The 27,550-nt window shown below is 40.2% G+C and overlaps 1 protein-coding gene across 44 annotated transcripts in view; it reads right to left on the reverse strand.

The window, feature by feature from the left end:
- NRCAM (neuronal cell adhesion molecule) overlaps positions 1-27,550 on the reverse strand; it is a 320,948-nt gene that overhangs the window by 245,043 nt on the left and 48,355 nt on the right. For 42 of the 44 annotated variants that reach the window (XM_055283686.1, XM_055283664.1, XM_055283662.1 and 39 more), the window contains exon 2: positions 16,996-17,153. The exons of the other annotated variants lie outside the window; for them this stretch is intronic. The gene's annotated coding sequence lies outside the window, so the exon portion shown is untranslated. The remainder of the gene's footprint in view (positions 1-16,995; positions 17,154-27,550) is intronic. 44 annotated transcript variants of the gene reach the window in all.

Here is a 27,550-nt window from a genome sequence, read left to right on the forward strand (position 1 = left end):
GCATGAGTCACTGCGCCTGGCCTGCCTTGACCATTTTTTACGTGGTTTTAGGGCAATCTCATCCAATCTACAGCAGACAGGTATGCTGGGCTCCTCTGTCTATAGCCACCCCATTAAATAAGGAGAGATACAGAGGGACTGTTATGCAACAATCAATAAATAGACTTCACAGTGCAGAGATCAGTTGCCTGACTAGCAAGTTTAGACAAGCAGTCCTTAAATGGGAGTGTGAGGCTCCTGCTGACATTCAGGAAAGCATCTGAGGCTGTGAAGGGATGCGTGGTAACTTCAAATTGTGTGGTGCTAAACCTACAGAGTCACAGAAGATCTGCATCAGTTTTGCTTTCCAGAGGAGGGAGATTTTGCTTTCCAGAGAAACAGAGATTTTTTTTTTTGAATGTAGAAAAAAACTCTTTAGAAACAGGTAAAGGTAGAGTTTGGTAGCATTATCCAGTCAAGGAAACACTAACAAGGCTGGGCGCAGTGGTTCATGCCTCTAATCCCAGCACTTTGGGAGGCTGACGCAGGAGGATCACTTGAGTTCAGGAGTTCGAGACCAGCCTGGGCAACAAAGTGAGACCCCCATCTCTATTTTCTTAAATTAAATTTTTTTAATTAACCAGGTACAGTGGCATGTGCCTGTAGTCCCAGCTACTTGGAAGGCTGAGGCAGGGGGATTGCTTAAGCCCAGGAGTTCGAGGCTACAGTGAGCTATGACTGCAACATTGCACTCCAGCCTAGGCAATAGAATGAGACTCCATCTCTAAAAAAGGAAAGAAGAAAGAAAAAAGAAAACCTTAAACTAACAGGGCAATCTGTAGAGGTACACTGGCATCTAAGTACTAGCACTGAGCCTCCAGATTAAGCAAGGGCAGGAACAGCAGGCTCTGCTCGGAGCAGCCCAAGTTTAGTATCATTTTTCTTAAAACGTTAATATACCAAAAACACCCCATATTGACTCTGTAAAGTAATTACCCCCAAATTACCCACTATCAATTTCTAGGAAAACAACCAGAAAAGCACTGTGGAACACTCACATTTCAATGACCTCTCTCATCACCTGCTCCCCTTCTTTCATTTACTAGTTTATGAATTGGAGGAAATCACTAACTTTCCCTAAGCTTCAGTTCCCAAAGGGATATAATTATACTTGCCTCCCAGTGCTGTTGTGAAAATAAAATGACACAGTGGCTGTAATGCCCACCGCAGTGTCCTGCAGAGGCTCTGGAAGTGTGTTCCAATGTAGTCTCATCTATTCAGCCACTGAGTCACACCACACACACACACATGCACACACACGCACGCGTGCACACACACACACACACACACACACACACACACCCCTTGATGTTGCCTAGGCAAACAGCCTTCTAAAGTCACTCCTGTCTGGCTCAGGACCTCCAAAATCAAGATTAAGAATCCAAACATATTAAAGTGAGAATTGGGAGTTATTTTCACTTCAGATTTCATTTAAAAATAACAAATTACAAAACAGTAGCTAGAAAGGGAACCTGCTAATGCATATTCATGAAGACTGATAACCAGAAATAAAGACAAAAGCTGTCTTTTCTTATAACGTTAAAGTGAAAACAAATAAGATACGGAGAAGGCAGCAGGAGAGCCAGAATGATACTTCCATTTCAGGGATGAGGGAATTTGATATAACTTATGACAAGGGCTTGGAAACACACAACCCCTGGGAATTCTAATGAACACAACCCCTGCAGACTTCAACGGAGTTCCATCTTGAACATCCAAGGGCAGTCATTTGGCTCATGGTGAATAGATCTAACTCTTGGCTTCTTAGCCAAAGAAGATTGAGAAATTTGAATAAAAATTAAGAACAAGAGCTTCTAAAATGTTTCTTTTTAATGAAGTGCAGTCCCACACTTCATTAACTTCAGTTTATGCTGAAGACAATTATACATCTTCCTTGAGCCAAGAACCTGGGGAAATATAAGAAATAAAAACTGGAATTTCTTGGTGGTTTTATGTTGGGAGTGTGTGCTTGGTTTTGTTCTTCTGGCTTTCAAAGGAGTCCGAGATGCGTAACTGAACTTCCTACTCTGAAAAATGACCATCATGATAACATACCGTTAAGAGTCAGGGCTTTGAAGTGGTGCATTTGGTTTAAGAACAGGTTGATGAGAACATGAGTATTTGATTTTCTGTTCCTAAGTTAGTTCGCTAAGGATAATAGCCTCCAGCTCTTATAAGTGGGAGCTGAATGATAAGAACTTATGAAAACAAAGAAGGCAACAGTAGACACTGGGGTCTACTTGATCCAGGAGGATGGGAGGATGAAGCAGAAAAGATAACTACTGGGTACTGGGCTTAATACCTGGGTGATGAAATAATATGTACAACAAACCCCCAAGACATGTGTTTACCTATGTAACAACCCTTCACATGTGCCCCCAATCTAAAATAAAAGTCAAAAAAATCCAAAAATAAAAATTTAACAAATTTTTATTAATTTTTTTTTAATAAAAGAGGAGAGAACCCTTGATCCAGCCAAAGAAAAACAAAACACCAAAAAACAAAAAACAGGTTGGGGGTGAACCGGTAGAAAAAAAATAAAGAATTGTTGAAGGGCACAAGATGGGTTGGGGGAAAGAAAAGCTCTTATTTCCATATGAATTTGAAGGTTTTATTTGAACTTTTAAAAACCTGAAAGTAGCTAAATAAAATCCATCAGTTCTGTTAGAGTCCTCTTCAAAGGAAAGGAGATTTGAAGGCAGTGATAGGAGTAAAAATAAAAATCCTTTTCATGTTTTTACCTCAGGTGCTTAAACTGCCCTTGGATTACAGCACTTTTCTCACTGTAAAGTATTAATACGTATGAATCCTGAGCCTCCTGCTAAAACACATGCTCTGATTCAACAAGTGTAGGGTAGGACCCGCAACTTTGCTTTTCTAACAAGCTCTGGGTGATGTCCACACTGCTGGTTTATTGACCACGTTTTTAGTAACATGTAAAGGAATTTGAGTTGTAGTGCCTACTGTTGGTTCATCACATTAGGATTTGGAAGTTTGTCCCCTAAGCCCAGTTTTTGTGCTTGACAGATACTAGCTTGCCCTGGTTACCTCATGGGTTATCGTGAAGCTGAAATTAAACAACATGCCAAGTGCTTTATGAAGTGTGAAGAACAAAGAATAGCAGTATGATCACCATCATGAAAAAGAAGATCATAAAAGACAAATGACTTTCTGAAGGACCCAATGTAAGAGGCAGAACTAGACTCAAAATCTGTATCATCTGATCCTAAGCAAGTGCTTTGTACTCTAATGTGTTGCAACTTAAGGTGTTATGAGGAATAGATCACATTTATTTCCATCTTACATTTGTCTCCCTGTCTTAATGCATATATTACATTGAAAATGTACACATTGGGATGATTCAAACCCTTGTGTTTCCTTAGAGGGGTAGAGATCACTGCTGCTGTACTGCCCTCTGATGCACTCTAGGAGGCGACCATAACACTCAATACACCTACAGTCTAATAACACCACTGTTAACCAGGTAAGTGTAACGGAGACCAACACCCAACCACATGAGAAAATTTCAGAGATGTGACACAAAAATGTGGGCTAGAATAATCAAGGAAGGCTTTGTGGGAGAAAAGCATGCATTTTGGGGTGTGCTCAAATGAGAAAGGTTTAGGTAGCTTAGAAGAAAGGCAAGGCTGACGCTGAGCAAAATCACAGTGGGATCTCCAGTGAATTAGTCGTCCTGCACACAGTGTCAAGGACTATATTTAATACCCAGAAATAATCCTACATGTTAGAACACGGAGGACAACTCAACTGATGCAGTAGATTAGTTCAATAATTAGAAAGGAGGGAGTCCTGGAATACCAGGGTAAGGACTGTATACTTTATTCTTCATGGGATGGAGGGCCATTTGAAGAATTTTTAGCTTGGCAGAAACAGGAATGAAATTGGGTATTTGAATGGAATGTATTGGAGAGAATATGGAAGGCATGAGAATAAGTAAGCACATCTTTACAATTTATGTTTACAGCAGTGGATCCATTTAATCAAGTGAGATCTTAAAACATCTGTCTGTCTATGGAGAGAGAGGGAGGGAGAGAGAGGGAGAGAGAGAGGGAGAGAGAGGGAGGGAGGGAGAGAGAGGGAGAGAGAGAGGGAGAGAGGGAGGCAGAGAGAGGGAGGGAGGGAGAGAGAGGGAGGGAGGGAGGGAGAGACAATATGAATATGAATACGAATATGTAAGCAGAGCTGTTTTAGGTCAGGGTGTGATGGGGCCCCTAGGCTGAGCTGTCAGGAGTGGAACCCTCAGGTCCGCTTGGTTTCTTTTGAAAGAAGGTCACTGTAATGTGTTAAGTATATAAGGATGCAGGAACTATAAATGCAAAGGAAAACTATACAGACATGTTTTATGAAGGAAGAACAGATCATCTGATGGCTCCAATAGCTCCAGAGCCAGGCATTTTGGCTTCTAGTCCAGTGCTGTTCATCTACATCATTCTAACTCTGCCGATGACTATTTGACAAGACATGCCAAGGAGAAAATGCAAAGTCCAATACACTTATTAGTAATTTAAAAACTTCTTAGGCACTTCCTTTTATCTTCCAACACTGAGGTCTTAAAAGACATTTAGTCTAAAAATCTAGTCCCACATCCATTCTTTAATCTTATCTCTAAGCAATTAATTGATTGGAAATAATTTATTCTTCAAAGTTGCAGACTTCCTGTTGTTGTTCCAAAGCCTTTCACAGGGATCTAATACTTGTGAGTATTTTAACAATGTCATCACAAGATCTGAGTCACAAAAGAGATTACATCGGGCACAAATAAGTGGCCCAGGATAGGAGGTGTTAATTTATTTTCATATAGAATATAGAGATGGCCTACAGTAAGACTGAAAACTATGATAATAATAACCAGCATATTTATAAACATACATAAAGAAACCTATTCAATGAAAGAAGACCTGTTGTTACATGTTCAGAAAAGCACAAAAGGTGTGTCTGCACACAAAGATACTATGAGAAAGTTATAGAGAAAATGAATGTGGATATAGTAATTATTTTCTTTCATTTGCAAAACAAAACGTACGTGTTTGAATTTCTAAGAGGCATCATTTCTGAAATCACAGAGTTCAGAGTTCTTAAATACTCCAGGAAGCATCTCAGTAACTCAGGACTGAATGTTCTCTTTTTTTGAAGATTTTCTGAAGTGTATATTTTACAAGCCTCTTCCAGTGTTTTATTGTCAAAAGCAGAGGAGTTCCCTTGATATAAATCTATCTTCCTTCTTTAATGTATGTCCATTTCCTCTTGTTCTATCCTCTGAACATGGGCAAAAAATGTCCAATATCCTCCTCACGAAAAGCTTCCATTTATTTGATGATAGAAGGGAAGTTATGCCTCAATTTTCTTATCCTAAACAATTCCAGTCCCTTTAACTTTCACTCAGAGAAGTTCCTCCTCATTTCTTTAACCACTATAGTTTCCCTTTGGAATCCTGTCCAGTTTCTCCACGTACCTTATTAATGGGGACTAAAAGTATGGAATTATTTAAAATTGCAAGTGATGGATCTTTTATTAACCTCCATATTCTACCAAAGCAAATGTTGTAATAAAAATGGCATTAAAGTGCACTCTGTATTGTCCAATTGGTCAGAACTGGTGCACTATTTATGGATTACTTATAGGTAATTACTGGTAATTATAATAATAGCTATGATGCAATGAATGTTTCCTATGTTCCAGGCACCGAATACTTTGCTGTCAAATCCTGGCAACAACTCTAAAAGGTAGGTATTTTTATCCTAATTTTTTTAAATTAATTAATTTATTTTTTATTATTATCCTTTAAGTTCTAGTGTAAATGTGCACAATGTGCAGGTTTGTTACATATGTATACATGTGCCATGTTGATGTGCTGCACTCATTAACTCGTAATTTACATTAGGTATATCTCCTAATGCTATCCCTCCCCCTCCCCCCACCCCACAACAGGCCCCAGTGTGTGATGTTCCCCTTCCTGTGTCCAAGTGTTCTCATTGTTCAATTCCCACCTATGAGTGAGAACATGAGGTGCTTGGTTTTCTGTCCTTACGATAGTTTGCTGAGAATGATGGTTTCCAGCTTCATCCATGTCCCTACAAAGGACATGAACTCATCATTTTTATGGCTGCATAGTATTCCATGGTGTATATGTGCCATATTTTCTTAATCCAGTCTATCATTGACAGACATTTGGGTTGGTTCCAAGTCTTTGCTATTGTGAATAGTGCCGCTATGAACATATGTGTGCATGTGTCTTTATAGCAGCATGATTTATAATCCTTTGGGTATATACCCAGTAATGGGATGGCTGGGTCAAATGGTATTTCTAGTTCTAGATCCTTGAGGAATTGCCACACTGTCTTCCACAAGGGTTGAACTAGTTTACAGTCCCACCAACAGTGTAAAAGTGTTCCTATTTCTCCACATCCTCTCCAGCACCTGTTGTTTCCTGACTTTTTAATGATCGCCATTCTAACTGGTGTGAGATGGTATCTCATTGTGGTTTTGATTTGCATTTCTCTGATGGCCAGTGATGATGAGCATTTTTTCATGTGTCTGTTGGCTGCACAAATGTCTTCTTTTGAGAAGTGTCTGTTTGTATGCTTTGCCCACTTTTTGTTGAGGTTGTTTGATTTTTTCTTGTAAATTTGTTTAAGTTCTTTGTAGATTCTGGATATTAGCCCTTTGTCAGATGGGTAGATTGCAAAAATTTTCTCCCATTCTGTAGGTTGCCTATTCACTCTGATGGTAGTTTCTTTTGCTGTACAGAAGCTCTTTAGTTTGATTAGATCTCATTTGTCAATTTTGGCTTTTGTTGCCATTGCTTTTGGTGTTTTAGACATGGAGTCCTTGCCCATGCCTATGTCCTGAATGGTATTGCCTAGGTTTTCTTCTAGGGTTTTTATGGTTTTAGGTCTAACATGTTAGTCTTTAATCCATCTTGAATTAATTTTTGTATAAGGTGTAAGGAAGGGATCCAGTTTCAGCTTTCTACCTACGGCTAGCCAGTTTTCCTAGCAACATTTATTAAATAGGGAATCCTTTCCCCATTGCTTGTTTTTGTCAGATTTGTCAAAGATCAGATGGTTCTAGATATGCGGCATTATTTCTGAGGGCTCTGTTCTGTTCCATTGGTCTATATCTCTGTTTTGGTACCAGTACCATGCTGTTTTGGTTACTCTAGCCTTGTAGTATAGCTTGAAGTCAGGTAGCGTGATGCCTCCAGCTTTGTTCTTTCGGCTTAGGATTTTCTTGGCAATGTGGGCTCTTTTTTGGTTCCATATGAACTTTAAAGTAGTTTTTTCCAATTCTGTGAAGAAAGTCATTGGTAGCTTGATGGGGATGGCACTGAATCTATAAATTACCTTGGGCAGTATGGCCATTTTCACGATACTGATTCTTCCAACCCATGAGCATGGAATGTTCTTCCATTTGTTTGTGTCCTCTTTTATTTTGTTGAGTAGTGGTTTGTAGTTCTCCTTGAAGAGGTCTTTCACGTCCCTTGTAAGTTGGATTCCTAGGTATTTTATTCTCTTTGAAGGAACTGTGGATGGGAGCTCACTCATGATTTGGCTCTCTGTCTGTTATTGGTGTATAGGAATGCTTGTGATTTTTGCATATTGATATTGTACCCTGAGACTTTGCTGAAGTTGCTTATCAGCTTAAGGAGATTCTGGGCTCAGACAATGGGGTTTTCTAAATATACAATCATGTCATCTGCAAACAGGGACAATTTGACTTCCTCTTTTCCTAATTGAATACCCTTTATTTCTTTCTCCTGCCTGACTGTCCTGGCCAGCACTTCCAACACTATGTTGAATAGGAGTGGTGAGAGAGGGCATCCCTGTCTTGTGCCAGTTTTCAAAGGGAATGCTTCCAGTTTTTGCTCATTCAGTATGATATTGGCTGTGAGTCTGTCATAAATGGCTCTTATTATTTTGAGATACGTCCTATCAGTACCTAATTTATTGAGAGTTTTTAGCATGAAGGACTGTTGAATTTTGTCGAGGGCCTTTTCTGCATCTATTGAGATAGTCATGTGGTTTTTGCCTTTGGTTCTGTTTATATGCTGGATTATGTTTATTGATTTGTGTATGTTAAACCAGCCTTGCATCCCAGAGATGAAGCCCACTTGATCATGGTGGATAAGCTTTTTGATGTGCTGCTGGATTCAGTTTGCCAGTATTTTATTGAGGATTTTTGCATCAATGTTCATCAGGGATATTGGTCTAAAATTCTCTTTTTTGTTATGTCTCTGCCAGGCTTTGGTATCAGGATGATGCTGGCCTCATAAAATGAGTTAGGGAGGATTCCCTCTTTCTATTGAATGGAATAGTTTCAGAAGGAATGGTACCAGCTCCTCCTTGTATCTCTGGTAGAATTCGGCTATGAATCCATCTGGTCCTGGACTTTTTTGGGTTGGTAGGCTATTAATTATTGCCTCAATCTCAGAGCCTGTTATTGGTCTATTCAGAGATTCAACTTCTTCCTGGTTGAGTCTTGGGGGGGGCGGGTATATGTGTCCAGGCGTTTATCCATTTCTTCTAGATTTTCTAGTTTATTTGCATAGAGGTGTTTGTAGTATTCTCTGATGGTAGTTTGTATTTCTGTGAAATCGGTGGTGATATCCCCTTTATCATTTTTTATTGCATCTATTTGATTCTTCCCTCTTTTCTTCTTTATTAGTCTTGCTAGCGGTCTATCAATTTTGTTGATCTTTTCAAAAAATCAGCTCCTGGATTCATTGATTTTTTGAAGGTTTTTTTGTCTCTATCTCTTTCAGTTCTGCTCTGATCTTAGTCATTTCTTGCCTTCTGCTAGCTTTTGAATGTGTTTGCTCTTGCTTCTCTAGTTCTTTTAATTGTGATGTTAGGGTGTCCATTTTAGATCTTTCCTGCTTTCTCTTGTGGGCATTTAGTGCTATACATTTCCCTCTACACACTGCTTTGAATGTGTCCCAGAGATTCTGGTATGTTCTGTCTTTGTTCTCATTGGTTTCAAAGAACATCTTTATTTCTGCCTTCATTTCATTATGTACCCAATAGTCATTCAGGAGCAGGTTGTTCAGTTTCCACGTAGTTAAGCAGTTTTGAGTGAGTTTCTTAATCCTGAGTTCTAGTTTGATTGCACTGGGGTCTGAGAGATAGTTTGTTATAATTTCTGTTCTTTTTCATTTGCTGAGGAGTGCTTTACTTCCAACTATGTAGTCAATTTTGGAATAATTGTGATGTGGTGCTAAAAAGAATGTACATTCTGTTGATTTGGGGTGGAGAGTTCTGTAGATGTCTATTAGCTCTGCTTGGTGCAGAGCTGAGTTCAATTCCTGGATATCCTTGTTAACTTTCTGTCTTGTTGATCTGTCTAATGTTGACATTGGGGTGTTAAAGTCTCCCATTATTATTTTGTGGGAGTCTAACTCTTTTGTAGGTCACTAAGGACTTGCTTTATGAATCTGGGTGCTCCTGTATTGGGTGAATATACATTTAGGATAGTTAGCTCTTCTTGTTGAATTGATCCCTTTACCATTATGTAATGGCCTTGTCACTTTTGATCTTTGTTGGTTTAAAGTCTGTTTTATCAGAGACCAGGATTGCAACCCCTGCTTTTTTTTTGTTTCCCATTTGCTTGGTAGATCTTCCTCCATCCTTTTATTTTGAGCCTATGTGTGTCTCTGCATGTGGTATGGGTCTCCTGAATACAGCACATTGATGGGTCTTGACTCTTTATCCAATTTGCCAGTCTGTGTCTTTTAATTGGAGCATTTAGCCCACTTACATTTAAGGTTAATATTGTTATGTGTGAATTTGATCCTGTCATTATGATGTTAGCTGGTTATTTTGCTCGTTAGTTGATGCAGTTTCTTCCTAGCCTCGATGGTCTTTACAATTTGTCAGTTTTTGCAGTGGCTGGTGCTGGTTGTTCCTTTCCATGTTTAGTGCTTCCTTCAGGAGCTCTTGTAAGGCAGGCCTAGTGGTGACAAAGTCTCTCAGCATTTGTTTGTCTGTAAAGGATTTTATTTCTCCTTCACTTATGAAGCTTAGTTTGGCTGGATAGGAAATTCTGGGTTGAAAATTCTTTTCTTTAAGAATGTTGAATATTGGCCCCCACTCTCTTCTGGCTTATAGAGTTTCTGCCGAGAGATCTGCTGTTAGTCTCATGGGCTTCCCTTTGTGGGTAACCCGACCTTTCTCTCTGGCTTCTCTTAACATTTTTTCCTTCATTTCAACTTTGGTGAATCTGATAATTATGTGTCTTGGAGTTGCTCTTCTCGAGGAGTATCTTTGTGGCATTCTCTGTATTTCCTGAATTTGAATGTTGGCCTGCCTTGCTAGGTTGGGGAAGTTCTCCTGGATAATATCCTGAAGAGTGTTTTCCAACTTGGTTCCATTCTCCCTGTCACTTTCAGGTACACCAATTAGACGTAGATTTGGTCTTTTCACATAGTCCCATATTTATTGGAGGCTTTGTTCATTTCTTTTTACTTTTTTCTCTAAACTTCTCTTCTCATTTCATTTCATTCATTTGATCTTTAATCACTTATACCCTTTCTTCCAGTTGATCAAATCGGCTATTGATGCCTGTTCATGAGTCACGTAGTTCTTGTGCCATGGTTTTCGCTCCATCAGGTCATTTAAGGATTTCTCTACACTGGTTATTCTAGTTAGCCATTTGTCTAATATTTTTTCAAGGTTTTTAGCTTCTTTGTGATGGGTTTGAACATCCGCCTTTAGCTCAGAAAAGTTTGATCATCTGAAGCCCTCTTCTCTCAACTCGTCAAAGTCATTCTCTGTCCAGCTTTGTTCCATTGCTGGCAAGGAGCTGTGTTCCTTTGAAGAAGACGCGCTCTGATTTGTAGAATTTTCAGCTTTTCTGCTCTGGTTTCTCCCCATCTTTGTGGTTTTATCTACCTTTGGTCTTTGATGATGGTGATGTACAGATGGGGTTTTGGTGTGGATATTGTTTCTGTTTGTTAGTTTTCCTTTTAACAGTCAGGACCCTTGGCTGCAGGTCTGTTGGAGTTTGCTGGAGGTCTACTCCAGACCCTGTTTGCCTGGGTATCATCAGCAGAGGCTGCAGAACAGCGAATATTGCAGAACAGCAAATGTTGCTGCCTGATCATTCCTTTGGAAGCTTTGTCTCAGAGTGGTACCCAGCCGTGTGGGGTGTCAGTCTGCCCCTACTGGGGGATGCCTCCCAGTTAGGCTACTCAGAGGTCAGGGACCCACTTGAGGAGGCAGTCTGTCCATTCTCAGATCTCAAACTCTGTGCTGGGAGAACCACTACTCTCTTCAAAGCTGTCAGACAGGGACATTTAAGTCTGCAGAAGTTTCTGCTGCCTTTTGTTCAGATATGCCCCGCCCCCAGAGGTGGAGTCTAAGAGGCAGGCAGGCAGGCCTCCTTGAGCTGAGGTCTACCCAGTTCGAGCTTCCCAGCAGCTTTGTTTATCCACTCAAGCCTCAGTAATGGTGGGCGCCCCTCCCCCAGCCTTGCTGCTGCCTTGCAGATCGATCTCAGACTGCTGTGCTAGCAACAAGCGAGGCTCTGTGGGCATGGGACCCTCCGAGCCAGATGCCAGATATAATCTCTGTTTATATATAATATAAACAGTGTGCCATTTGCTAAGACCGTTGGAAAAGCACAGTATTAGGGTGGGAGTGACCCAATTTTCCAGGTGCTGTCTGTCACAGCTTCCCTTGGCTAGGAAAGGGAATTCCCTGACCCCTTGCACTTCCCAGGTGAGGTGATGCCTCACCTTGCTTTGGCTCTCACTCGGTGGGCTGCACCCACTGTCCTGCACCCCTGCCTGACAAGCCCCAGTGAGACGAACCCAGTACCTGAGTTGGAAATGCAGAAATCAACCGTCTTCTGTGTCACTCATGCTGGGAGCTGTAGACTGGAGCTGTTCCTATTTGGCCATCTTGGAGCCCTCCCCCCTTTAATTTTTTATAGTAAGTGCCCAGGCTAGGTTGTCACAGATCTTGATTGTGATTCCAGAGCCAGTACCTTATCACAGTACTATGAAGATAGGTAATCCCATCCTCATACACACACATGCTACATTGCATGGCCCATGTATGGTGATTGCTGCAGTTCAGGTTTCTCTGGAACCAGGCTCTGAGATGAAGATCTGCAGGCAGGAATTTTACTGGTGAGGGCTCCTGAGCACAACCCCAAGCGGAGTGCACAAAACAGGACAAGGGAGTCGGAGAAGTTGGGCCGTGGTGCTGTCACAACAAAAGCCTCAGCCAACCTTTCAGGTCCTACACATCATCCTGAACTGAGTCAAGAGCCTTTGTGTTCCCAAGTCAACCACTCATTGAATGCACATGGGCCTGGGGCAAACAGTATAATCTTGGGTGAGGCAGCTCTGATTAGCTGAAGGCAGAGGATAATCCCCAAAAGGAAGGACCCAAGTGAGCCATCAGCTGTCAACACTCTAAGAAGCTGGAGAAAGAGTGCTTCAGTCAGGAAAGGGCAGGGGATCTGAGTGGCACATCACAGCTCTACCACAGTGACTGTGTCTTCTGATCCCCAACTCAGGATGTGGCCCTATGATCCTGTTTATGGATTCTGAGTAACAGATTATATCATTTTAAGGCCAAATAAGTCAAAGAAATCAGACTGAGGGGAGAAAAGAACTTCAAATACTGCTTTGGTTTATTTGTAGGGCAAGAGGAATATTTCTCTCTCCTCTTAGTCTCTCTCTTTGCCTCTTTCTGTCATTGTCTCTGCCTCTGTCTTTCTCATTTACATTCTCTGTGATACACACATACTAATATGATGACACTAAATAAAACATGAAACCCCTGATAGCAAGGAGGGGAAACAGAAAAGGAGAGACAATAATTTGAAATACTGGTAACAGATAGTTATTATCCAAGTGGATATTGGAATTTTTGAATAGTTCTATCAATAATATACATGTCCTCTAAATGAAGGACGTTTATGTTATGTTGGGTGAATAGAACCCTCTTAGTAGTTCTGCATCCTCAATCTTTCTTTTATCCTCAGTCTTTCCTCATAGGTCTTATATATTAAAGGATATAATTGCCTCAGGGTGGTTCTTGCCTAAAACAAACAGCACAGATACTTATACTATTGATTGTGAAGAGGAAGTTGTTTTATTTTTCCATTTTAAAATAAGAACAATAAACATGTTTTTAAAGTTTAAGATCAAAATTATATATTATTTATTGTTATCTACTTATCCATTATGTGGATGCTTTTAAGAAGCTACAAAGTCAACAACTGGCAAGAATGGTTTTATTAGGGCATGAATTTGAAATAGATCCCCAAGGGAAAACGAATTCAGCTTATATTATGAGAAAATGTGAAGAGTCATTAATTCATATTATGCTGTCTTGCTATTCTATTAACTAAGGCAAAAACAAATTCTCTAGTCGCCATTCTCATTTTCACGAGTAGCAAGGTATTAGTGCAGTAGCTAGGGTTCAAAAGTTAATAATAAACTTGAATCAAGAATAATTTCAAAAGTACCCAGACAACAAAAGACAGTGGAGAGTGAAAATTCAAATGTAGCAGGACATTATCTGATTAGAAATCTGTTGTCATTGTCCTCCACCAAAATGGCCCACAAATTGCTGATGTAAAGTCTACGATCTCTACGATGGGATTGAATTTGTACCCAAAGTTAGCAGCTCAGCATTTCCTTTCCTCTTTCTTTTTAAAACCCCACATTATAAAAGGGCACACAGCAACAAATTTTACTGTTAAATATGATCTGAGCCTGTTGGAATGCTGCCCATGCAAAAGTGTCACCCCGGCAACTCACCCATGCCTTCCACTTCCCAACAGGAGTTTTCCCACACAACCCTCCTCTTGCAGAATGCTGTTCTCTAACCACAGGGTGCAAGGAAGGCAGCCTCCAGTGCTATTCCAAACTCTGAATACTTCGAAGTGGCAACTCCAAAACTAACATAAATTGCATGCATTGCTTTGCTTGCACAATGACACTCACTTTGGAATCCAAGCAGAAAGCAGCCACCTAATATGGTTGCATTCTGTCCTTCACCCATGGTAAGACAGTTCAGAAGAAGACCACCACCAAGTCAGGTAACAGTGGTGAAAGCTGACCTCCCCTTTCGCAGCCATCATACCATCTTGTGTTCACAGTCTGCAATAGTTTCCATATCTATTCATCCCTGCTAATACTGTTGTTCTGCCCCATGCAGCCAAGCGATGCACAGGGCAAACATTTAGCAAATGCCAATGTCTCCCCACAGCACTCACCCCTTATCCACAACATGCTATTTCCACTACCAGTTCCACAAACCAAGGGTCTCACGTTTTGGAGACATCATATTAGTGTGTGCCTATCATGCAGCGAATATGAGTGAGACAGAAAAAGATTCATAGAGACAGAGAGAGAAAATAGAAAGAGGCAAAAAGACTGAAACAAGGAGAAATATTCTTTGTGTTCTGCACATAAATGAGTAGAAACTTCTTTTGTTACTGGCAGCTTTCGGGATGAGTGAATCATGTTTTGTACACGCACTCTGATAATTTACAGCCCACTGGTTTCACAGCAAAGACTGACCATTCTGTGGACTTCAGAGAACAATTCATTGTCTTCAAGACCACCTACAACTCGCATGTATGTGCCGTCATTCTAAATTATACTAACGCAGCGTTTCCATAAATTCATCCTCTACACATAAAACTCACAGTAGATTGCAATGTAATTGACCAAATCAGAAATATCTTGTGCTTTCTGGATGACTGTAATTAACCACAATTTATTGTATATTTCAAAAATAGCTAGAAGAAAGATTTCTAATATCCTCAACACAAAGAAATCATAAATGTTTGAGGTGATGGATATACCCAATTAATCTGATTTAATCATTACACAGTGTATGCATGTATCAAATATCACCTGTAAATATGACTAATTTGTATATGAAATATGTATAATCATTATGTATGAATTTAAAAATGAACAAAAAAGGTAATATCCTGTGCCTAAAAGTGCTGGTTTTAAAGTCACTGATGTCTTTTTTAACTAGAATTTAAACACAGGTGGTTTGATTCTGTTCTAATCTTTCATTTCACTGGTAAAACCAGTCTAGAGAAATAAAGGCTGCCAAAAACAAAATCCATGTTAAAAATTAAAAACTATAAAATTTAAAAATAATAAAGCCTTAATCAGAGCCTCAAGTATTAAAAGAGAATCTGATTGTTGCATCTAGAGTGATTAACCAAAACAAGTGTCATTGGTGTGAACTGATTTACTTAATTCCCTATTTTAAGACATATAGATAACTTTATAGCTCAATAAAGATTTAGAATGAGAGAAAGAAAAAGATGAGGTGGAAAAGGAAGAGTAAGATTCAGGAGACCAGGACTTTGGTTCCAGCTGTTAGTGTTAAGTAAGTTACTTAATTTTGCCTCAAATTATTTTTCTTGTGTATGAAAAAGTGACAGATTCGTGGACCTTTAAAGTTCCTGGAAAGAATGAAAATAGAGAATGTGGTAAGTTGTGCTTTCAGTAAATAAATGAATAATATTGAAGGCTTAAATACAAAATCAAATACATAATTTAAAAAATATTTTTAACCATTGCCTATAACTCCCAAGTGAACGTTTCTAGTTCTGAATCTTCCCCTTACCTCCACACTTACACTTCCAGCTGTCTGATGGATATTTCTATCTAGATGTCCCTTATATACTTCAAAGTCCTTCCCTTCCCAAGAATAAATCTGCTTCTCTCCTAAATTCCCCTTCTGGCATCATCATGTTCTCAGTCACCCACATCAGAAATCCAAGAATCCCAAGCCCCGACATTTTCCTACTTCCCATGCCCAATCAACCACCAAATCCAGCTCTTTCAAATTCCCCTTTCTTTCTCTATTCAATGCTGCTTCTAGCCAAATTCTAGTTCTCCTAGCTCTCCCCCATATAATTAAAAAATGCATCTTTCCTTCCTTCAATATTGCTCGAGTTCATTCTCTAGACTTCCTCCAGTGTAATACACATAAAATGCCAATGAATTCCAGCTGATAACACCTCAGTGCTTCAGTGCTTCCTGCTCACCTTCCTTTCACACATATGCCATAACTTCTTACTTTCTCACATGGATTTCACACCCCTATCCCACTGCTCCTACCTGCAATACCCTTGTCCACCCCACCCTGCTCTTTACCTAACTCCTATTCCACTTTCAGGAGCCATTTTAGGGGACACCTCCTCTAGGAAGCCTGCTTTTACACACAGCCCTCTGGCCCCAGACTGCATTAGCTGCCTTTTCCATTCCTTAATGCACCCTCAATATACTTTTATCATACAGAAGTCGGTCATATCTATTTATGTGCCTGTCTCTTGCATTTGGCAGATATTCCTTGAAGGCAAGGACTTATCACCTTTGCTTCTTGAGAGACTAGCAATGTTTACTGAACTGAACTGAAAATTAATGAAACTATGGGGAAAAAATATATTGGTGAGTATGAGAGTATTTCTGAGGATTATAAATGTTTAGGAAAAGTAGAAATTGTTTTTCTTACTTATGCAAATAATACCTCATGGTTTACAAAGTGTTTTCATAAAAGTTATATCGTTTGATCCTTAAAACAACCCAAGAAGGTAGGGTAAGGCAGATATTGAGGCTGATAGAGACCCTAAATACATAAGAAATTTATCCACAAAGAGAAACATTATTGATTTTTAAAAGGGGTGTGTGTGTTTGTGTGTGTATGTTCAGATAGATCTTCATAAGATCAGAGTTCCAACTTCAAATAAAGTTCCTGTTCGGTCAAAATAGCCAATTGGTTTCCTCCATATTTACTAAAAAGCTTTCCCAAAAAAGAGAAACTATCAATTGTTTATAAAAAATTTTCAATAACCTGTTTCCCTCTTTTCACTACTTTCCAAGTAGATTTTGGAAGACAGACCAGTTAATTCAGTCTTCTAAAGACAAAGAGAGAACTAATTCACTCTCACCTTCAGAAGGTCCACTGGGCTAGACACCTCCCAAATGTTTTTCTGATTTCTGAAGCTATCCTTTTCTCAGGAGAATGCCAACAGCTAAGACCAGCTTTGGTCGAAGTCTTTAGCAAACAGGGGATAAAGAATGCTGAGGGAGAATGTCACAAAAATTCCTGAAAAGGAAAAAAAAATAACACAGGACAATGTAAATTGTTTTGAGTTAATTCTATTAAGCTGAGATTTCATCCTACTATAGTACTAAAAGTTGACAAGGGAGACTTACTATATATCAAATTCCATGACTAATTTTAACCAAGCATTATTGTACTTAATGACATCAATGTCTAAGAAATTTTAAGCAACTTAATGGCAACAGGTAATGAAAATAGGTAACATAATTCCAATTACATTGCAGGGTAGAACAGAAGTCTGAATTACTCCTAAATAGCAGGAAACAACTGTGCACACAAATCAAAAAGAAAAAAAAGGCACTTGATCTTATTCTACTCTGATGCTTCATGGGAATACACCGTACTTTATAATCACATCAACAACAGGCCATAGTGGGGAAGAATCTAATATAGACTGAAAAGAACAAACAATGAAGAACTAAGTATTTGATCGAGGTTGACAATGTCAGAGAGGAACTCAGCAATGCAATTAGATTTTAGAGGTGGCTTTGAAGGCGGTAAGAAAATATGGCATCTGGAATAAACGGGTTACTGAACACACCATTATAAGAAAGAAAAAGCATAAGGTTAAGGTGGAACAGAATAAAACCTTAATTAAACAGAAGCCAACTAACAGACGTGCTTGAATATTATGTTTATTACATATCTCACTTTTATGAGAAAGGGTAAAACCACAAAAGGAATGCTTCAAAAAGCTTCTTTTAAACCAGAACTTACGGTCAGTCTGCAGTAAGAAGAGCAGAAACCACGAGTTCTAGACCTGCCTCCACCACTGAGAGTATGACCTTGGGCTTGCTAAGTGCTTCTCAACCCTGCCTGTGCGTTAGCACCACTGGGTAAGCTTTTAAAAAGTATCAACGGCTGGGCCACATCCAGACCAAATAAATCCCTGACCAATTAAATCAGAATCTCAGGTGGAATGGCACCCAAGTGTCAATATTTTGCAAAAGAAAGTCAGGGAAGATATTCTTTGATGAACCCCCTAGCTCTAACATTCTGTCTTTTCTACACTTTTGGCACCTGACAACTCATTTGTTTTAAAATAGATAAAATTTAAATTGATAGTATCCAAAACTTTAAAACCCTATAAATAGTTTCCATGTTCAGGAGGTGGGAACTCAGAATCAAGAGGTACAGTGACTAACACAAGGTCTAGGCAAAGCAGCAGCGTGAGAATGGGGTCAGGTCTTCTAGGGAGGAGAAAGCCAGATGGATCATGAGCTGGGGCCAGACACAACTCAGTTTCAGGCTGGGCTGGGTATGATCCAAAGACATGAGCCACATTGATGACTAGGAAGTGATGAGGCTCGTGGCTCTCTGGGCAGGGATGCATAACCACAGGGTTCCTGCTTTTTAAGGAACCAGGTCCAGTGGCTCACGCCTGTAATCCCAACACTTTGGGAGGCCGAGGTGGGCAGATCACCTGAGGTCAGGAATTCGAGACAAGCCTGGCCAACATGGTGAAACCCCGTCTCTACTAAAAAATACAAAAACGTCTGTAATCCCAGCTACTGGGGAGGCTGAGGCATGAGAATCACTTGAACACAGGAAGCAGAGGACTTAGTAAGCCGAGATGGCGCCACTGCACCAGCCTGGGTGACAGAGCAAGACTCCATCTCAAAAACAAAGGAACAATAGCAGGCAGGGCACAGTGGCTCACAACTGTAATCCCAGCACTTTAGGAGGCTGAGGCAAGTGGATCACTTGAGCCCAGGAGTTCCAGACTAGTCTGAGCAACATGAAGAAACTCTGTCTTTACAAAAAATACAAAAAAAAAAAAACAAAAAAAAAACTGGGTGTGGTGGTGCCACCTGTGGTCCCAGCTATTCCAGAGGCTGAGGTGAGAGGATGGTTTGAGCCAGTGAGGAGGAGGCTGCAGTGAGCCAAGATCATGCCACTGCACTCCAGCCTGGGCAACAGAGGAAGATCCTGTCTCAAAAACAAAAACAATAGAAAATGGTAATCTTAGCAGCTAAACTACTGAGCACCTTCTATGAGCTAGACACTGTGCCAAGAAGTGCTTTCGTTCTCACAAGAACTCTCTGACCCAGGTACTATTATCATTGCCAATGTATCAATGAGGAAACTGATGCCAAGAGAGATGAGTCTCGTCTCAAAAATGATGGACCTCGAACTTTAGAATTTTAACAAAGCTACTGTCTCTCCTGACCATGCGTTGCCTCAAAGAAATACAACTCCCTTGCAGGCTGGAGGCAAGGCTGCTCTGCTGTGATATCTACTTTATCTTTTGGATGCTGAGATTTAACTACACTGTTTTGGAGAAGTTCAGCTCAGGCAGCCATCAGAAGAGTCATCACTGAAAACTGCCCTAAATAACTCAGTCCATCATGATATCTGAGTTTAAATGCCTAATTGAAATCTCTGGAACATCATTCATAATTCATGGGTAAACAATTTTCCTAACATTCTTACATTCATCTTCAATCCTCTTAAGAGAAGTATCCATGTCGCAGTTTCCTGTCCCATTACATTTACATTAGGTAAATTATTTCTTTTATTTGTACAGCATTGTTATTTACTATAATAGAATCTAATTTACAAATATGTTGCATATGAAATATGTTTTAAGAGGCTAATGCAAAAGCATTACTGTTTCTGACACCTTAGGCATATCCTAATAATACTGTGTCAGAATTATCTTCATAGCTCATTTTAATAATAGTGTGAAAAGATGGTTTTCATTAGACACATCTGGGAAGAAACAGAAGAATGGTATTGAAAATAAAAACACAATTTTGGGAGACAGAAGAAGCCTGGAAGGTCACTAAATCCAACCATCTATCTGCCTATAGCCCATTCCATTTTTAGGAAAGTCTATATGGAGCTGAATCTCTCTTCCTGTAGCTTTTACTTATCGCTCACAATTCTGGCCGTTGGAGCCACACCCAGGTTCATATTCTAATGTTAACTTCCCCAACCACAGCCCACTGTTCAGAAAAACCCCAAGGATAAGCTATTGTTTTGGTAGAGGTGCTGCTTGGATCAGGAGTGAGCACCTCAGAGGCTCGTGGATGACCCAGGAGGTAGCTTTGTGCAGAGATATGCTAGAACAAAGACAATAGTAAGACAAATTGATCAAACCAGCTCTCTCTGGGATTTAGGTGGATGTTGGGAGTCAGAGGAGAACCTACTAAACATGCAGAGATAGCAGAAAGACCATACGAGACATACGAGAGACCATGTGAAAGGGGCCAGTCCCTTGAGGTCATCTCAAACCGAACTTTCTACTTTAAAGATCCAAACCGGGCAGCTGGGCAGTAAGCCCCTCCTCCTTAGGGTGTCCTGAGTGAGTTGCTGTTTTCTATGGCCCAGAGTGCCCAAATTCATACAGACTAAGATTACAGCACTCCATTTACTGCCATTCTTACAGCTACATTTCAGACTGACAGTTAATATTTCCCTAATCTTTTTGTAGGTCTTTTTGTTAGAAACAAGTGAAGGCTTTATTTTCACAACATCAATATTTCACCTTCTTAGATTGGGTCCATTATCCCAACCTGCTAAAAACTTTTGACTTCCCAATCTTGTCCTTATGAAATATTCATTATGCCATCATCTATGAGTTAGACAAGAACACTATCTAGCATAACATTAATGTTACTAATAAAAAATTTAAAAGCCAACAACAATACCAAATTGGACACAATTTTAGAGAGCAAACCGTAGTATAAAAATGTGAAAATCAAATTGTTAGTAAATAAAAATAAATTTATTTTAGTGTATGTCATTACTTAAAATTAATAATTACCAATACTCTAAGTTGATTGCCAATTATCCTGAAAATATAATAAGCTACATAAATGGACATGACCAAGCAATTCATTTGCTGGATAAAGGTTTTAACATTTACTAGTTAGAGACTGCAAAACCCAGAAGAATGAGGTTTCGGCATCATTAGAGAAAATGAGGCCATAGTTGAGATAATTGGCAACATGAACTTTGTAGCTGAAGTAATTACCTGTGCAGTCGACCAAGAAGTTATGTTTGAGAAACATATTGCAAAAACAGAGCCAACTTAGCTTCAACCTTCCCTGAGGCAATCATGGAAATTAGCAGAATCTGTCATTTTAGGTCATCGGTATTCCCTTGCCAAAGTGAAACTGTTCTCTGAAGAAGATCTCAACTGCTTTGTCTAATTTAGTTCTCAGCCTCACAGGATCTCTCCTTGTGGTAAAAAGTCTCACACCGAAGGGCTTTTTAAGTTCTCCTGGCTGCTTTTCTTAGTTTTTCTGACTCCACCATTATAGTCAGGTGCCACTTCTCAGGTGGTCAGTATGCCTGCCCAGAGCAATTTAACCCAGCCTCACTCCACTAATTGGATATGCCTGGTCCTCTCCAGGCTGACTCTGGGTAAAGTAAAAGTGAAGCGCCTCAGAGGGAGAGCCTGATGCACAAGCCTATTAAAAAAGCACATGAGTGAATGTGTGAATTTCACGTCATCTCTGATGACCGTTCAGAGGCCTTTCTGGCTTGCTTCCTTCTTCTCAGTTGTGCTGAATTGGTAAACTCTTCCTTCAACAACTGGTGTTGTAGACCTATTAGGTGCCACAAGAAATGCAAAGACTCTAAGACTTGGCAGCTCCTGCTCAAGAACAGAGGTGGGAGATAATACCATTTTATGTTCTATGGCATTTTGAGGCTTATTTTTCATAGAGGTAATCTCATTTAATACTGAAAATATGTTTTTCTAGCATTTTACAGATTTAAAAAATAAGTTTCAGTAAGGAACTTCTCAATGGCTCATCATAGCTAGTAAGTGGCAAAACCAAGACTACAGGTATTTTGTAATTCTTAGTCCACATCCACTGACCCATAGGTTCATCCATTAGTTATGCAGGCAAAATGACCACATAGCAATATGTTGAGTGCTTACTCCATCTAAATACTGTTGTAACTGGTTGGCATATATTTGATCCTCATGACAACTTAATGAGGTATGCAATTTCAATATCCCCATCTAATAGATGAGAAAACTGAGGCACAGAAAGAGGACTAATGGTCCAAGGTTGTACAGCTAGTTGGCGGCAGAAAGTGATAAACACAATGAGAGCCATGCCACCCGAATGTGGAGGAAGTTGTTGGATTTGTTGCTAGGAAGAACGCTAAGCAAGTTTTGGAACGTTTTCTGGCATTTCCAGAACAGTGAGACTTTTCTTCTCTTGGAAATCTTGTGAGGAGACATTGGCATCAGAGATGAGAAAAAGATGGCAATTCCAAGAAAAGAAGGAAATGTGATGTTTTCCCCGTCCCCTCCGCTATGACTATGGATGTGTGAGTGACTTAGCAGCACAGAGAGCTAGCGGCATATGAATACCATCTGCTGCCTTAATACTTGCTATGTATATTTTCTGTCATTTCAAATTCTTTGGACAGATCACACTGGTTGAGTAAAGCAGAGAGAAGAGACTGTTGGCATTCATGACCTTACATTTGTGGTTTGTGATTTGACAGTGGGTACCCAGGAAGCTTATGAGGTGTAGTGATTTAGCAATATGCTAGAATACCAGTTTGCATCGTACAAACTCACTGGCTACTGGGCATTCACACCTCAGTGCAGCTTCTTTGTTCTGAACATGTTTTCGGGTATGAAAAAGGAAGGAGCCAGGAAGAAAGGAAGTGCTCCAGCATTCAGTGAGTAGTTTTCATGGCCCATACTCGGGACTCAGGGCTTTCAAACACCTCTTTGAATCCTCACAATAATCCCATAAGGTGGACATTGTTGCAACAATTTCATACGTGGACATATTAAGGCACAGAGAAGTCTAGTGACAGACCCCAAAGTCAGAGAGCTTGTCCATGTCAGAGATGGCATTTGAACCCAGGTCTTTCTGACCCTGTTGTGGCATGGCCTCTTCCACTTCTGCTCAAAGAATTGAGCAAACACACAAACAAAAACTTTGCAAAGAGGAGGGAAAGCCACTAGATGACATTACATTTTAGTTAAAGTTAGAAAAGCAGTATCTTTAGATATGTTTGACATGTGGAAAAAACACAGGACATTTAGTGGAAATTAGTTCCAGGAAAAAGCCAGCAGCCTCTACAAACCTTTTCGTATTTTCGAATTAAGAGGTACCGCCGGGCGCGGTGGCTCACGCTTGTAATCCCAGCACTTTGGGAGGCCGAGGCGGGCGGATCACGAGGTCAGGAGATCGAGACCACGGTGAAACCCCGTCTCTACTAAAAATACAAAAAAAAATTAGCCGGGCGTGGTGGCGGGCGCCTGTAGTCCCAGCTACTCAGAGAGGCTGAGGCAGGAGAATGGCGTGAACCCGGGAGGCGGAGCTTGCAGTGAGCCGAGATCGCGCCACTGCACTCCAGCCTGGGCGACAGAGCGAGACTCCGTCTCAAAAAAAAAAAAAAAAAAAAAAAAAAAAGAGGTACCTTAGGTCAGGTGTGGTGGCTCACGGCTGTAATCCCAGCACTCTGGAAGGCCAAGGTGGGAGGACTGCTTGGGCCCAGAAGTTCAAGACCAGCCTGGGCAACATAGTGAGAATGCCTCTACAATTTTTTTTTTTTTTTTAATTTAAAGAGATACTTTACAGTCTAAGAAGCCAGTCCCCAAGGGACTGCTGTGTTCCCAGGAATTCAGAAGTGGAAGGAGAAATGCATCAAAGATAGGACTATTCCTGGCCTAGCACAGGGGTAAGGATGTGCCCATGGTAAATACTGTGAACAACAAATAAAGGGCTTAGGTGGTCCAAAGGAGACAGAAAGTACTTCTGGCTGGAATCAGGCAGTAAATAATGACCTCATTGACACACTAGCAGGAAAAAAAGGGAAGAAATAGAATGATAACTCTAGGGAAAAGCAGGATGAGAAGTGATTTTAGGCCAGAGGAGATTTGAGCGCATCTGTAGGCTGAGATGTAATAAGAACAGACAAAGAAAGCAAGTGAAGCTGCAAGTTGGCAAGAGTAAACAGAGCCAAGGCCTCATGTAAAGGGTTGGGAATAGGATATACCGGGATTAGGGAGTTTCTACTATACTTCAGCCACATTTTGTGCATATCATAAAAATTTAATCTACTTCAACATGGTAAGGGATACAGAGGCTCATTTCATGTCTCCTTCCATGTTGGAGAGAACACTCCTCGGATTGAAGCTTTTCTGAAATGGCCAAGAACTATTACAACAGCCCATATGCAGCAATCTGCTTATTTGCATATTGCCCAGTCTTCTTACTGGAAAACAGTTGGAGTCAGTCAAAATGAAATGAAATGCCAGCACACTTCAACAGTAATACAAATGCCATGCAACCTTGAACTTGAGTTTAATACAATAAACAAAACAATTTGCTTTGATGACTCTGAAAAGCAACTGAACTTGTTCCAACTTGAGCAGGGGTTTGTTTATTTTGCTTAGCTCCAGTCATTTATTCAAATCACTCAAGAAACATTTAGTGAGAGCCTACTGGGTAATGCATACTAGTATGAAGCTAGAATGCTAATGATTTTTATATTCTTCTTTCATTTCTACTGGATTATTTTAGGCAGGGTTTCATTTTTAGGTGGGGGAATTTCTGCAGCTGATGTTTAATAATATTTATTCTTTCTGATCAAAAAATTGTTTTCATTTTCCAAAATATAAAAAGTAAAGAAAAATTTTTAAAAGAAATTTAAACATTTTCTTCCATGTTCATGTCCATGTTTTGGTGTATGTTTTCCAAGTCTTTTATTTTTCTTGTGTGTCTGTATTCACTTTTTTCAGAATAGAAGTGGTATCATTCAGCATACACTGGTTTATCAACCTGCTATTCTCACTTAACCATACACCATGAACATTTCCCCAACTCATTAAATATTCTATAAAATCATTTTTAGTGTCTGAATGATATTCTACCATATAAAGAAACCATATCTATTTAATCGCTGCCCTGATATTGGATATTAGTGTTATTCCAATTGGCTGACTTTTTATATGATTTTTTAAAGGTGCGCTATTTTACTAGCACTGGCTGAAAAACCACCAGTAAGACTGTTATACGGAATCTGATATATGGAGCATTATTCAACTGTGAAGTTCCATTTCTCTCATCTAAGATTGTGATCGACTGAACCGAGAGTATTTCAGGCCAAGCACCTGCTTAGAGCAGAGCCAACCCAAATGCCCACTTATTTCTCACCTTCTCCCATCACAGCCCTGCCCTCACCATTTGCTGTAGATCTGTAGTTTGACAGTGAGTAGTCTGCCTGATTGGAAGGGAAGAACAGCCAGAAGTTATGTGCTTACCCAACTCATGATTTTAAGGCTCTATTGCAGTAGTTCTCAGCTCTGCTGGACTTGGGAATCACCTGAGCTGGTTTTAAAACCACAGGTGATATGTTTACTATCTTGATTGTGTTGATGGTTTCACAGGTGTATGTTAAAATTTATCAAATTGTCCATTTTAAATATGTGCAGTTTGTTGTATTTAATTATATCTCAATAAAGCTGTTAAAAAAGCAAAACTCCAGATGGCCAAAGCCCACAATTGAGATTCTGATTTAATTGGTCTTGGGTAGGACTCTCCAGGTGGTTGTAATGTGAAGCCAAGAACTACTAATCTAATATATAATGAATCTTTCCAAATTTAAATTGATGTGATTGATATAAAATTGATTAGGGAATATTTTTAAAGAAGTGATTTTATCATTTTCAACTACAAACAGTTACAGATTTGTTTTCTTTTTTTAAAAAAAAAACCTGCCACCCAGCAAAGAAATTTAGAGACTTCCTTTAATGATTCATAATAATTCATAAATCCAACTTTTTTTTTTTTTTTTTTTTTTTTTTTTTGAGACAGAGTCTTGCTCTGTCACCCAGGCTGGAGTGCAGTGGCGCGATCTCGGCTCACTGCAAGCTCCGCCTCCCGGGTTCACGCCATTCTCCTGCCTCAGCCTCTCCGAGTAGCTGGGACTACAGGCGCCCGCCACCACGCCCGGCTAATTTTTTTGTATTTTTAGTAGAGATGGGGTTTCACCGTGGTCTCGATCTCCTGACCTCGTGATCCGCCTGCCTCAGCCTCCCATAAATCCAACTTTTAATCGCCTATCGTGTACTAGGTACTATGCTAGGTAGCACATAGATTATATGCTTCTATGGAACTGACACTTTTTAAGAGCCCAATATTCTCTTAAATGAATTTAAACTAGATTAAATCCACAAACTAGTTAAATATTGATTTGTCTAGGAAAAACTAAATGGAGAAAATGTAAAAATGAACCTGTTGTGGCCCTATTTGGCGGTCACAGATTCTCTGTGAGTGCCATTCAAATCCAGGAAGTTTTGCTCTATTTGCCAAGCTGCTGAGCTGGGCACAGGCTTTTTAGCAAGAATGTGAGAAAAGCTGTCCCGGAAAATTGGAAGCTTCCTGCCAGAGGGCACCATCCTCCCCTCCTGACATATGAGGTTCTATGCCAGTGTCTTCACATACAGATACCAAGACAGCTTCATATCCACAATAAAATAGCCTCTTATTCAGGAAAATTGATATTTAATATTAGCTCACGTATGTCTTTACTCCATTACTAATAAGAAACCTTGAACATAATTAGTGTTGGCTTTGAATGCAGTTTGGAACTGCACCCAGCTGGAAAGGGGCCATGGAGCATTGGGTTTCATTCCTCACCAAGCTGAGCACTCCCTGAAAGGGATTAGAAGAGAAAGAAATGGAGCCGACCCTCATTCAGGAAGAAATGCCCTCCTTGGGTTCACTGGGATGACTGCAGAGGTGGAGCGGGTAGGAGAAGAACTGGGACTGTCACCCTCCTCAATTCCTTGTCTCCTCCTACCTCCACAAGGCACTGCAAAATGAAATTAGGTGAATGCAGCACTTGAGCTAGGGAATGAGGGGTGTGACATATTCAGGGAGCTGCTTGTGTGAGGGAAGGCACAAAACACCTGCCTAGAAAGAGAAGGTGGCTGTGGAGTCTCACACGGCCCCAGAGGAGTGAGATTCGCTTTGGTCAGAGGATGGAGGCTAGGCAGGAATTTGAGGTTAGGATCAATGCATGCAGAGCATTAAGAGAAATGTAAACTGCAAAAAGGTAGACCAGACTGCTGACCACTATCACTGCTTCAGCTAAAACAAAACAACATTGAATGTTTTTTTCTAAATAGAAATGGATGACATATTTTATATCCTGCATAGGATGGAAAGTAAAGCCATCTGGCAACTTCCAATAACCAGCTCAATGCATTGCACCTCCCACTCCTACGAACAGTCTGTGACAGCCACACTCATACTAAAATCTGAAGCTTCTGACACTTCCTTCCCAAACTTCCCCATCTGTTCTGACATCTCCTGTTGACCTCTCTCCAGAGCCTCTTTAGATCTCTGGGTCACTCTTCAATTCCATTTTCACCCCGGTGCCATCCCGTG

This window comes from Symphalangus syndactylus, chromosome 6 (genome assembly GCF_028878055.3).
Source record: "Symphalangus syndactylus isolate Jambi chromosome 6, NHGRI_mSymSyn1-v2.1_pri, whole genome shotgun sequence".
In the NCBI taxonomy this organism is placed as follows: Eukaryota; Metazoa; Chordata; class Mammalia; order Primates; family Hylobatidae; genus Symphalangus; species Symphalangus syndactylus.